A 13,515-nucleotide genomic window follows, 5' to 3' on the forward strand; every position below is an offset into this window, starting at 1 on the left:
TAAAGTTTCTCCATCCAGAAAATATTATTAATAAAAATTTGGAGAATTTGAAAAGGAATACAGTGCAAATACAGTGCAACACTATTTATTAAAATCACCTTACAGTACCTGAGAGAGCACAGACAAAGCCATGGCGGGACTGTGGCAGGGGCATCTTTCTTGGCAAAGTGAAATTATTTTACTCCCATAATTTGCTACATGTAGTTTTAAATTTTTGATTTTTCAAATTTGCTTTGAGTAAATCTGACTTCTTGGTGGACTGTTGTAGACGTTTTAGACTGTAAATTTGAATAACGGTCGCCACATCAGGATGCAGACGGCTCCATCACTCCTCACCCTCTCCTACTGCCACTAACGTCTCACCCTTCCGTATCTGCACGCGGCAACCTCTATTCCATTTTCCAACACGGCGCTGTCTTCCCGTCTTATAATGAACTCAAACTGTGTAACCTTTTGTAAGTGCTTTTTCTTTACTCAGCAGAGTGACTCTGTTTGTATCCGAGGTGTGTCTCTCAGTACCTCGTTCCTTTTACTTGCTGAGTAGTGCGCTGCACTCTGGTGTGTTCATCCATTCAGTGTGCAATGAAGAGCATTTGGGTTCCTAGATTGGGGTACTTATGCATAGTGCTGCTACAAACATTCACACACGGACTTTTGTGAGAATAGGAGCTGAAAGTCTCCAAGGTAAATACCTAAGGTGGGATGACCGGGTCTTCTGGCAAGTACATGTCTAACTCTGAAAGACAGGTATTCCTTGTTCACATTGTCACTGTTCACTGAGGGTGAGTTCCCTTTGTTCTATTTTCTCGCCGGCCCTTGGTATTGGTAATGAGTTTTATATGGGTCCTTCTGATTGGGGATTAGTCATGTTACATCATTATCTTAATTTGCATTTTCCCATCACTAATGAAGTTAAAAAATCCTTACATGTGCTTATATCTTGTGTCTGCATATCTTCATAGGTGAAGTGTCTCTCACGTCTTTCAACCATTTGTTAATGGACTCTTTTCACATTGTTGAATTTTTTTTTTTTTGATTTTTCTCCGGTACCAGGAACCGAACTCACGACCTTGCGCTTGCCAGGCAGGTGCTTTGCCGATGAGCTAAATCCCCAGCCCCGACACTGTTGAATTTTAAATCCCAGGATCCAAGTGATTTGCAATTGATTCTCATAGTTTTTGCCTGTCTTTACAGCCCTTAAATAGTATCTTTGCAGAATGAATGTTTTTAATTTTGATAAAGACTAATTTACCAATTTTAAATTATTAATCATGCTTTTGGTGTTATCTAGGAACTATTTGCTTAATCTTAGACAAAAACAATTTTTCTCCTATGTTTTCCTCTAAAAGTGTTTGTAGTTTAACATTTTACATTTTGATCTACCATCAATAATGGCTTAATTTTTGTAAAAGTTGTGAGGGTTATGCTGAAATCCATTTTATTATATGTGAATGTGCCATTTGTGGTAAAAGCTTCATTCCCCATGAAATTAATTTTGGTTAAAAACAGAATGTGTGCTATAGTGTGGAACAGGGACATGCTGAGGGGCCATGTGTTAAATACTTGTCTTAGTGTGGTGCTGGGAAGGAGTGGGAGCTCCTTGCTGTGGGACCTAGAAGAAGAAATTAGGTCACTGAGACATGACATCTGAGGGTACAGGGAGACTTCAGTCTCTTCCTTGTCTCTCTGTTCCCTACCTGCCTTAAGGTGAGTAGCTTCCTCCACCACATGTTCCCACCAGGACCCCAAAGCATGGGGCTACCAGTCATAGAGTGAAATATCATGAATAGGGAACCAAAGCAAACCTTTTTCTTCATAAGTTGATTGCTTCAGTTACTTTGTTATAGTAATGGAAACTAATAGCATATTTTTGTGGGTCTTTTCCTGGAATTTCTATTGTTTTCCATTGATTCATATCTATGTCTTCATTAGTGTTACTAATATTAACATAACTTAGTAATAAGTTTTAAAGTTGTAAAATGTGAGTCCTCCAACTTGTGTGCTGCATTATTTTGGCTCTTCCTTTGAATTTTTCATTGCATATCAATTTTAGTCTTAGTTGTCTACAAAAATCATGCAGTCTAGCCACCATTTCTCCCCAGAATCAACTACTAAAATAGTCTAGAGGGGAGACACAAAGGAAAGATGAGCATTGCAAAAATTGACAAGTATTCAGGAAGAGAAGGACATTTATTTCTACTGAGGCTGAACCACAGTCCAAGCTTGGATAGCAAAAGTACACAACTTGCTTATTGACATGATAATTTCAGATTCCTCCCTTTTGATTTTTATGAAATAACAACCAAAGCAATTTAATAGGCACTCAGTATGTCTAAGTCTTAGTCTTAGTCTAACTCCTTAGTTCCAAGGAGCCAAGTGTGGTGGCAAATATCTATAATCCCAGACTTGGCAAGTTGAGGAAGGAGGATCGCTGTGAGTCTGAGGTCATCCTGGACTACACAATGAGTTCAAAGCTAACCTGAACTACATAGTGAGACTCTGTGTCAACACACACACACACACACACACAAAGAGAATGCTAAGTAGTTAGTATCATGCACAAGAGGAAAACATCAAGATCATAAGATTTTTGTACTGGGGAGTCACAGCACAGAAACAGCTATCACAGAATCCCCTTATCTGCCACCACCTCCAAGACACGGATTTATTTCCTTTTGTGATGCCTCACCCTAAAGTGTGCTTCACTTGGATGACAGATGACTTAGTAAAAGAAATATTGCAGTAGGTGGAAATTTTTTAGCTCCATAGTCATTTGGGGACATATTGGTGAGATGAAAGTGTCAGCAGTCTCGCATGATATGGGGTATTGATAGGTCCTTTTTAGTATAAACTCTAAAAGCCTGGGATATAGTGATCTCTGTATCTGCGGCAAGCCAGCTGTTTGTCACACTTCATTTCTGCACCTCGGAGCTTCACTTCTCTATGGATCCCTGTTGTGGTCTCTAACTCCATGCAGGGCCTTTCTGTTCACCCAAAGCCAAGGCACACAAAGATTCAAGCTAGCAAGAGTTTAAACGATTTGTAGCAAAATTTTGATTGGTATGAGCTAAGAGCAAATCATTTCTCTTTTCCTTTTCTTCTCTGCCCTAAAAGAATGGTCCTGAGATGTAGCTTCTGTACTTTCTCAGAGGAGCAGCTCAGGAAATGAAGCAATCATATTGCATGCTTGGCAGCTTCCTGAGAGCACATTTTCATATTATCTCCCCTCCATCCCTGCTTTTCTCCCTGTGTCTACCTTCTGCTTGCTGGTACACATTAGCTTTGAAGTTATCTAATGTTCTGTTTGATGGAGACCTTGACCAAGGCACAAAATAACATCATTACTCCATTAGGAGACTGCCAGGAAGTCTGATAAAATATGAGATTGTTTCAATTTAATATGGATATTAAATGATTGTTTTATTTCTCACAGTACAATCTTTTGTCTTCTTTTTCAAATGCAAACTTTACTTGCCATTCCACTGCTGCACACTCAAGAGAACTCTGGTCCCCGTCTCTCATAGGTACGTGTTAAGGGATCTGTACTCCATAAATAGTTACTAATTACTCTTGGGTTGTTTTAATAAAAACATAAGCAATTCATATTATGGAGGTGAAACTGATTTTTACATCTTGTAATAATTATTAATACTCTACAAACTAAATTTATAATATCTTTGGGTCTTTATAATAGTCCTCTGAGGTAAGCAAGGAAACAGATTTATTTATCTTATACAGTGTGGTAATTGAGGTTTGGGGAGATAAACTGAATTACTTTAGGTTTCAAAGAAGAAAATTATCAGAGCCAGAGACAAGGGGTGCCAAAATCTTACTTTCCTTGGACTCTTTTATACCAGGAGTTTGCAAAAACCAGGCCTTATAAATAAATAGAATTTACTTTTAATTGGTGGGTGGCATCTCTAATACTCTATAGTCTCATCTTTTCATTGATGCCATATTTTTTAATAATTAGCATCTACTTTTCACCATGAGAATACTCAAATGATAGTTGAGGTAATAATTAGTTGCTGCTTAGGTATTAACAAATCCTTCTTCAATGCTTTCTGTATATACAATAAAGAGGAAAATGAAATATTTTTTGTGTGTCAACATTCTCACTCCTTGTACTTCATTAAATCAAGATGATGTAAATCCCTGAAGACTGAAGTACAAATTTTAGAGCTGTATTGATTTAACCTTCCCTTTGTAAATATTTCATGGTTCTACAATGTGCAAATGCAGTGCCACATGAAACAAAGGACTGTACTTTCCTGTTACTGTGCAGGGAGGTAACTGACAGCTTTTATCATACATTTAGAAAATAATACACACGAAAATGTGTAAGGAAAATTTGTCTTATGGATGTCAAGAAAAGTTGAAGAAACATTGTTTATCAAACAAGAGTTTTGTAGATACTAATTTTAGTGTGTCATTTTTCAAATATAAATCCATTTGCCTTTATAGTTTAATTTTTTCTCTTACTATGTTTTCAGATTATTATTGGTTCTTTTCAAATGTCTTTCTTCTTTTGGCCTTTTATCACTTCCTTTTTAACACTATGGAGAAACTAGGATTTCAGTATGCAATATCCAAGTTATTTCCATAATAACAGCTGACAAATAATAGAGGTATAAAAATAAATACTTCATTGAAGGACCCATCTAGGAATAGTGACTTCTCCTGGAAAGGTTGGAAGTAAGGCTGTAAAAGTGACAAATATTCTATTGGTTATTGTTTTCTCTTCTTAAATTTTGTACAAAAATAAAACCCTAGTAAACATAGAAGATTTTTGAAAATAGTGATGTATCAAGGTGTAACAAATTAGTTTTCTGCTATGACAGAAATGACACTACAAAGAAGATTATTTGTTTTTCAATGTGTGCTTAGTTAAGAACTACACAGAAGAAATGGATCTACAGGTGAATAAAAGAGTGGCATTATATCAATGTGACCTGATTTCATGAAACTAAGTTTTCTAATTATGTACCATGTGTGTGCTCTCATGAAAACACACACATTTACACACCCACCCACCCCCCACACTTTTGCAAATGAATATTCAGACTTTTTTTGTGCTGGGGATCTTATTCTACCACTGAGCTATGCCCCTCTTCCCTGGACTTTTGTAAAATAGCAAATTAGTGCACTGGAACAAAAGTTTGATCTACCCCAAAGCAAACTGCATTCAGAGTTCTAGGGATATGATGTAATTCACCTTTAAAGACAGATTTTCTGTAACTAGCAGCCAGGGCTCTTCACTAGAGGGGAAACTGATCAGTACAGATAAATTTTGAAGTAAATAGTCTTAATTTTCTAAGTTTTCCCATAAAAACACAATACAGATTTGTAAAAGGAAGGCTAATTATACTGAATTTCTTATACTTTCTTACCTGTTATAGCTGGATAGCTAGTTTTAATCACTGTATTTGTGCAGTGTGGTCATTGTGTTGTGTGTATGCATCTTCCCACTCAGGTTCCATGTGTGGCACTGTACCATGTGATCTCATTTAAAGTGAGTTTTATTCTCTTGGCAACAGTTAAGGCTTGGTTAATTTTAATATTTCTGATCATGCTCTTGCAGTACTTACTATACAGGATGTGTATGTTTCTCATCACACATTCAAGTGAAAGCATCATGAATCTACAGTAACTGACAAATGCTTCTCCAAACCCGCCCTTCTGTCTCTGAATATGCATGTAAGAAATCGCCCTCCTTAAGAGTCAGAGCCACCTCATTACCTCAAGGGCTACTTTGTCTTAGTTATTTTCACTCCTTCCTCCTCCATGTATCTCCATGTCAACACCTTGCCTTCTATTCTCCCATTCTATTTAGTAACTGAAGTATGATCACCTATTTCATGCATGAAATATTCGCTGATCATTTACAATGTGCCAGAAACATCCCTTAATGTGACTTCAGGTACCGGAAGTGCTATGTCCTGATATCATGCTGCCTTACTTCTCTAGGTGCCCAACCCAATTTTTAGAAAGTGTCCATGGGCCTGGAATATAGCTCAGTGGCATACGTACTTGCCTGGTAAGCCTGAGGTCATGAGTTTGATTCCCGGTACCAAAAAATAAAAATAAAAAATAAAAAAAAAAAAACTCTAAAAAGTATCTAGGCAGGATGTGGTAACATCTTAGAAGATGTAAAGGACTTTGCCTGGACACTTGGAAAAAGTACCCGTGAAGAGAGGGAAACAAAGTAAAGGGAGCAGCAAGTGTACGCAGCATCAGCTTTTTCATTTTCAACCTTCAAATGCATGTAGACTCATTTACTGAACACCTTATAAGTGCCAGGCAATTTCTAGCCATTTATGAACTGTTAAGAAAGAACACAATGAACAAAAATGTCTGCTAAAAGCTTCCTAGTGGGGGAAAAGCTTTCTAGTGGGGGAATAGGCAACAAACATCAATGGGTTAGGTGTAAGTTTGTACGTGTTGTGGAAAACAAAAGAAACGAAAATCAGATCAGGGTGATGGGGTGGGGGTTGGCAGGTTACAGAAAGGTGAGTTCCAAGCTGAGAATGGAAAACGCTGAGAGGAATCACCCAGGAGATGTCCGAGGAAGGACTGTGCAGACAGGAGGAATCACTGGAACAAACAAGGAGACAAATGCACAAGCCGGTGAGATTGCTGAACTGCACAGTAAAGCACAGGAGGAAAGACTATGAAAAGCTTCAACCTGAGTAACTTCTGTCTGAGGGAATCTTCTGGCTGCTGTCCTGAGAACAGACCCTTCACAGCCATGGTAGAGGTGGCTTATGAGGAAGGGAGGGGGCCCATGGGTAGCCCAGCCGGAGTAATAATGACTCAGTCTTGGGAAGTAGCCAGGCTGGTGGTGGGAAAATCACAGATTCTGGATGTCTTGAATGGATCCAAAGTTCTCAGTGATGGGGATGAAACCAAACAGGGAGTCAAAACTGGTGTCACACCAATGGAGTTGCTATGAACGAAACCATAAAACACTGCTGGTGGACCAGTGAGGTGGGGGAAGGTTCCAGGAGTTCAGTTTCAGACAGCCAGGGGGAGAAATGAAGAAATCAACTGGATATGGACTACAAACACCAGTTTCTAGTTTGTGACTCCTCAACATACAGAAGATATCAGTAAAACAAGCCAGAATAAAATGTGTTTACCATGGGCTGGGGGTGGGGTCAGAGAAATGGGGAGGTATAAGCCAAAGGATACAAGTTTAGAGATTTAATACACTACCTGAGGATTCTAGTTGATAGAATTGTAATGTATTAGAGATTTTCTTAGCAAAGTAGAATTTAGCTTTTCTTGTCATAAAAAGGAACTATTATTTTCCTTTGCTTTTGAACAATTTCTTCCCAATTCACAATATCTATTGTACATTTTGGAGCTTATTTACTTGCTCAGCTTCTTACTGTGATGGCAGAAAGGGGAAAAGAAGGAAAGGAAAAGGAAAATATATGTATATCTATATATACATATAATGGTTAAGATAGTTATACTGCTAGTTTCTCTTAGTTCACTGAAAAGAAAGGTTTGTGCTAATATTGTTTGGACAATATTTCATGCCTATATCTTGTACTCTGGTAACTATTTTGAAGACAACAGTACCCAATGTATTAATTATTGTTGCTCTCATATTATTTTGCTTTGAAATTCAGTTTCATTTTTTTCTCTTTAAAATAAAAAAAGAGGAAGTATATGAGATTATAGATATATTAACCTTTTACTACAGTAAGCAAGTTACTATTGTGTATGTATTCTATAATACTATGCTGTAAACCTTAAATAAACAACATTTACTTTTAAACACTAAAGTCAGTGAGGTTGGACAAAATCACCAATGGGAATGAGTGTTGGTGGAGACAAAAGTGAGCAGAGAAGTATTGGGTCACCCTGACACTGGAGGGGAAGAGACTCCTCCAAAGAGAATAGAGAAGGCAAAGTGCATGAGAGATCCAGACAGCATTTCGTTATGGAGACAAATGAAGTCTCCCAAGGAGGAAGAAAGGATGACCTGTGCTAAATCCTGCTCAGAAAAGGAGAGGTCCAAGAACATCTTAGAAATTGTAGAGGGGTCAAAAATGCTCAAGTAATTTTCTTCTCTTTGCAAGACAAATGTCAGGATGTTTCAAGAGATAGTAGTAGCATGATGTTGGGGCTCAAAACATGCTGCCCAAGAGTATGACAGTTGGCGAGCTGATACTGTGAACCACAGGAGGTTGGAAGGGCTCAGAAGCAGGCTCACAAACAAGGTCTCTTTGGCCTTCTTTCTCCTTCCTTTCTGTGTCTTCCTCAGCTTTCTCCAGTAAAGCAATTTATAGAAACCCAAATTTCTCTTCCCCAAGGTGGGTCAGAGAAAAAAGAGCCCCTCTCTCCTGAGTAAGCCATGAAGCCAACAAAGTCCACTTTTCCCTATTTTAAGACCCTCATTCCAAGTGACAGAAATGCTACTCCGAGGGGCCAAGGAGAATTTGAACAGGCAGACATTCTGGGTTCCTCCTCAGTCTGTTACTGTTAGACCACACCTTTGTGTCTAATCACATTTCTACCTGGTTATTTGTTCATCAAATGTCGGCATAAAAACAGGCAGTTTTTCCTGAATCTTTAGGTCTTCATTTCTGATGTCTCCTGTCAGTAAAACTTTGACTACATTAACCTTGTGTTCTTTTCTCTTGTTACCCTGTCTTGTGTCATAGCAGTGTTAGCTGTGGCCCATGTGATGAGTAAGAAGAGGAATCACACAACTTTTCTACACTTACAAGTATCATAGAAATATACCTTTATATGTGTTAGTTAACTATCCCATTCCCTAACCATAAGGCCCAACACCTACAGTTTTGACAGGGAGAGCTTTAATTTACTCATAGTTTCTGTCTGTGCTGGGGGCTCCATGGTAGAGACATCATGCGAGGAGGCGCCAGAGCAAAGCAGGGAAACCGAGCACAGGGAGACTGAGCGGAATCTTCCTGGGATCATAAAAAGTACCAAGGCCACGCCTCTATGGCCCAGGAGCATTCCTTAGTAATCTACTAGGCATTTTGCAATCTGATGAAGTTGATATATCAGGCTTAAGATTCACAAGGCTTGAACCTCAGCTGTGTCTGCCATTTGTTTGTGACTTTTGGAGAGTTGCTTGTTCTTGAATTCAATCCCCTCCTCTGTAAAAATAATATTACATCATAACGTGATTGGAAGAAGTATGTATTGAAGTGCTAGTCTTCCCAGTATATAAGAGATGATAAGTGATGGTTGATATAAGTCTTTAGATATAATTACTAAGAATTCCACCTCTCAAGGCTGCCTCAACTGTGGTCCTATCCCACTCCACCTATCCATCCCAGTTGTTCTAATGTGGTCTTTTGGGACTCAAATTCCTGCTTATCATTTCTAGACCGTTCTTTTGGCTTTCTCTTTTCAATGATTAATTTACATGTTTTCCTCATATGAGAATATCTTCCAACTATATCTACCATCTACCCTTCAACCTTTCTATTTTTGTCTCCACTAAATTAATTCTTTCAGTTTTATAACCACCACACGTTCTAGGACATGGAAGATGCTCAGATGCATGTGGCAAATGAGCAAGTAAATAGAAATTCATTCTCCCTAGCATCTTCCACTATTTCCTTATAGCAGAGATTTATTCTCAAGCAAAACCAATTTATTTTCTTTGCTTTTGAGACAACACTTCTACTCCATGTCCAACTCTGGAGGTCCCCCTCTTCCCTACATTGGAAGCAAGAATTCTTGTGTTTTTACCCACTCTTTCTTGATTTGCACATTATTCTCAGTTCCTAAGTTGCTATTACCTCTGCTTCCTAGTTCCAGCTTTGGCAAACATTTTTCCTGCTATTAAGTTTTGCCCCTTTCTCTTCTTATCTGAATTGCTGATGGCTTTTGTTGTTAAAACAAAGGAAACTAGTTTCTGGATTAGCGAATAACCATGTTCCTAAATCTCATGAATGAAACATCGCATAAAAAGAAAAATGACAAATACTAATATTGATGTTTAACCGGAGAGTGAGGGAAGAGGATGTGGTCAGAAGAAATTCTGCAGCTATGTACCTGCAGTTTGTATTTTTCCTGTGCTACACTGTTTGAACTGGTCAGAAAGCTAGGTCTACTCTGTAGGAGGAGGGAGTAATTCTTACCAGTGTAATTTCAGCAGCCTCTTACCAGGCTCTCCTGCCAAATTAGATTCTACACAGACCACGGTTGGAAGTGACTGCTGGAGGAATCTCCACTATGAGTTGCCGATCAAGGACTTGAGACGGTGTATTCCCTCTGAACACCACTTCATTCTTACTACTAGAAGCATGCAAGAGGCACTGTAGAACATTGGCAAGTGACAGGACATTTTTCTATTGCTCATTTATTTATTTATTTTTTTTCATTTTTAGGGGGCACTGGGTATTGAATTCAGGATCTCACTTTTGCCAGGCCAGCACTACACTGCTGAGCTACATCCCTGGCCCCTCAGTTTTTATTTTTATTAGTCCATGTTTGCATAATGATTCCATTCTTCATAGGGAGTTGCTACATGGACACAAAGCATCTTAATTTTTTTTATCACCTTCTCTCCCCTCTCCCTTCATCTTGTGGTCCTCTTACTTTTTGAAAAAGATCTATCTCTCTGTCTCCAATGATCTATCTTTTATTTTGCTCTTTATTTATATTTTGGTTTTTTCATATAAAACAAACCATGAGGTCTTTAAAGTCATGTGTCTGATTTATTTCCCCTAACATTATGGTCTGAAAGTATGTACATTTTCCTGTAAATGACCCAAGTTCATTCATTATGGGAGAATAGTATTCCATAGTGTATAAATACTGCATTTTCTTTATCCATTCATTTGTTGATGGGCAGATAGGCTGTTTCTAAGATTAGGTGCTATGAATTGTGTTGCTATAAATATGGGCCATATGTCACTGTAGAATATTATCTTTACCTCTTTTGGGAGAATATCTGGAAGGGGAATAGCTGAGTGAAGTGGAATTTCTATTTAAGTTTTTGATGAATCTTTGCACTGATCTGCACAGTGGTTGTACTAGTTTACATCTGCAGTGTGGAAGGGTTCATTTTATCTTCAGCCTCTCCAGCCTTCATTACTATATGATTCCTTGATGATGGCCATTCTTTTGGAGTAATATGGAATCTCAGTGTTGTTTTAACTTACATTTCTGTAATAGTCAGAGGCATTGAACATTTTTTCATGTATTTATTGGCCATTAATACTTCTTCTGAGACATGTTTACCCATTTCAGTTGCCTATTTCTTTTAATGAGTCTTTTCATTGGACCCAGCTCTAAACCTTATTCCTGCAGTTTCTTAGAAGCTGTCATATAGGACAAGACATTTAACTTCTCTGAAATCCAATTTATTTATCTTTAAGTAGATATCATAGCTCATTACATTTGACAGCATGATTGTTGTATGACTATATCTGCATGTAGTAGGTGCTCAATAAATAAACAAATGGTATACATAGATATTTTATAACAGTTTGTGAAGCACATTCACATAAACAAAGCAAAGTTGTGAGAGAGATGGTCTCTATCCTTACTACAAATGTGCACTAGGTGTCTCTGTGTTTTCTTTAGATTGTACACAATCCAGAGCAAAGGATAACTTTGTACCATAATTTTGTCTTGGGGCCTACTAGAGTCCATAAAGTATAGAAAAATTTTCTTAATGCATTTGAGCTTGGAAAGGTATGGTAATTTCTGCAAGGTCCCTGACCAAGGAAGCTGCCACCATAATGGCATGTATTTACATCATCACGTTCAATCAAGCTTCTCATTCATATTTTCCTGTGTTTGTACTTCTTCATGGCAATAGTTTGTCCACTAGTAACCTAGAACTTTAGGTCAATTTGTCATTTTTATTTTCTATTCATTTATTTTTCTATAGCAAAAGTTTCTATTCTGAATTAAATTCTATAAGGGTCATGAGACATGAAGTTTTAATATTGAGGGTGAGATTTAAGGTAAAAGGTACTAAAGGGTGGAGAATCTGCCTTTTCTAAAGTCAGTAGAAAGAACATTGGTAGGGCCATGAATTTGGCTCATGGTGGAACACTTGCCTGGACTGCATGAATCCCTTGCTTCTATCTCCAGCTCAAAAATGAGTACTCCTGCCAAGGCAGTTCCTTTTTCATAGTGAAGAATACATTTGAAGCAGCATTTAGCTTAAGGCCTTTGTAGTTCATTTTTCCAGGTTCTAAGTCAACTACTGAGTTGAATAGTCTTTCTAGGTTGGTTATGGTAGGGATGTTTGCAAACCTTCCATTTATGTAGCTACAGGTCAGAATAAAGTTCAACAGATCTCATTTTAATGCTTTTTTTGTCTCTAAACAGATCCTTTCCATTCGTTGGTATGCACTTTTCTTCACTGGGTGTCAGTTGAGAAGCATAAATGTTAAATGTCTCGTTTTCATTGCAAAGAACATTGCCCACATTCTAGAATGAAAAGTCGTGAATAAAGATAAACAGCTTTTTCACGTTTTCTTAATGGACCATCAGAGCCAGGCTTCCAGCAACATTGCATTCTAGAATTCTTGGAAACTACTCACTCACTGAAGAATCTGTTTCTGGAACTTCCCCGTCAACACAAGGTGCTACAATGACCTAGAAAGGATATTATTCTTCAAAACTGAGAACCTGAGGCACAAAAGAGAGAAAACATCTGAGCTACATGAAAAGCACCGATGTGTATACAGTTGGTGTAAGAAGATAAGTGGAATAGCAACAGATATTCTATGGATTTGCCATTGTAAATGTAGACAAAGCCTCAGGTTAGTTCTGGGGAGAATGTTACTCTATTTCATTACTTCCATAATTTACTTAAATATATTCTGAGTCTTTTCTTAGCAGCTCTGAGTAATTACGTTCCTGTAATTTGTCTTAATTATCCTCTTTCTCAACCTAAATTTGGGGCAGATATCCTCAAATTGGTAGTACATCAAGGCTTTACCTTATCTTCTCTAGAACTTGCTGACAGCAGAAACAAGCGTAGGCACCTCTCTATCTCTCCCCTCAAAGGACCCTGTCAGCTGCACATGAAGCTGATAGCAGCCTAGACTGATTTTGTTACAATGATTACCTGGCAGTTAGTGTTCAACTGGGACAAAGAGCAGCCTACTTCTAAATAAAGCCTCACATTAACTGTCAGTGAGGCATTGGTCGATTAGCTTTGTATGTCTATATGTGTTTTCATGAGAAACTACATTGAAGGTATCAATATGTAATACAATAAGCATTGTTAATTCCCTCCCACTCTGTTTGTAACTCTGTAATGTCTGTACTGATACTATGCTATTTTGTAAAATGTTGTCGGTCCGTTAATATTTTCCTCCTTTTATTTCTAAAAACAAAACAAAACAAAACAAAAAAACAAATACTAGGGGGTCAGTTATTCAGTCTGAACAATATTAGAGGCCCACTGGCTTTGAGCTACTATAAATGATTTATCGTAATTTCTCTTAGGCCATATTTAACTGTAGGAAAACCATTCAGGAAAGCCCTAGATGGACTACT

At 37.9% G+C, this 13,515-nt stretch overlaps 1 long non-coding RNA gene across 4 annotated transcripts in view; it reads left to right on the forward strand.

Annotated features, from left to right (window-relative positions):
• Window positions 1–286: 286 nt before the first annotated feature.
• The window catches only part of LOC102010517, a 107,287-nt gene continuing 94,058 nt past the window's right edge, over window positions 287–13,515 (forward strand). For all 4 annotated transcript variants that reach the window (XR_001231996.1, XR_001231997.1, XR_001231998.1 and 1 more), the window contains exons 1-2: window positions 287–455; window positions 12,337–12,773. This is a non-coding gene — a long non-coding RNA (uncharacterized LOC102010517). The remainder of the gene's footprint in view (window positions 456–12,336; window positions 12,774–13,515) is intronic.

The sequence above is a fragment of the Chinchilla lanigera genome, unplaced genomic scaffold (genome assembly GCF_000276665.1).
Source record: "Chinchilla lanigera isolate Chin_1 unplaced genomic scaffold, ChiLan1.0 scaffold00129, whole genome shotgun sequence".
Lineage (NCBI taxonomy): Eukaryota > Metazoa > Chordata > Mammalia > Rodentia > Chinchillidae > Chinchilla > Chinchilla lanigera.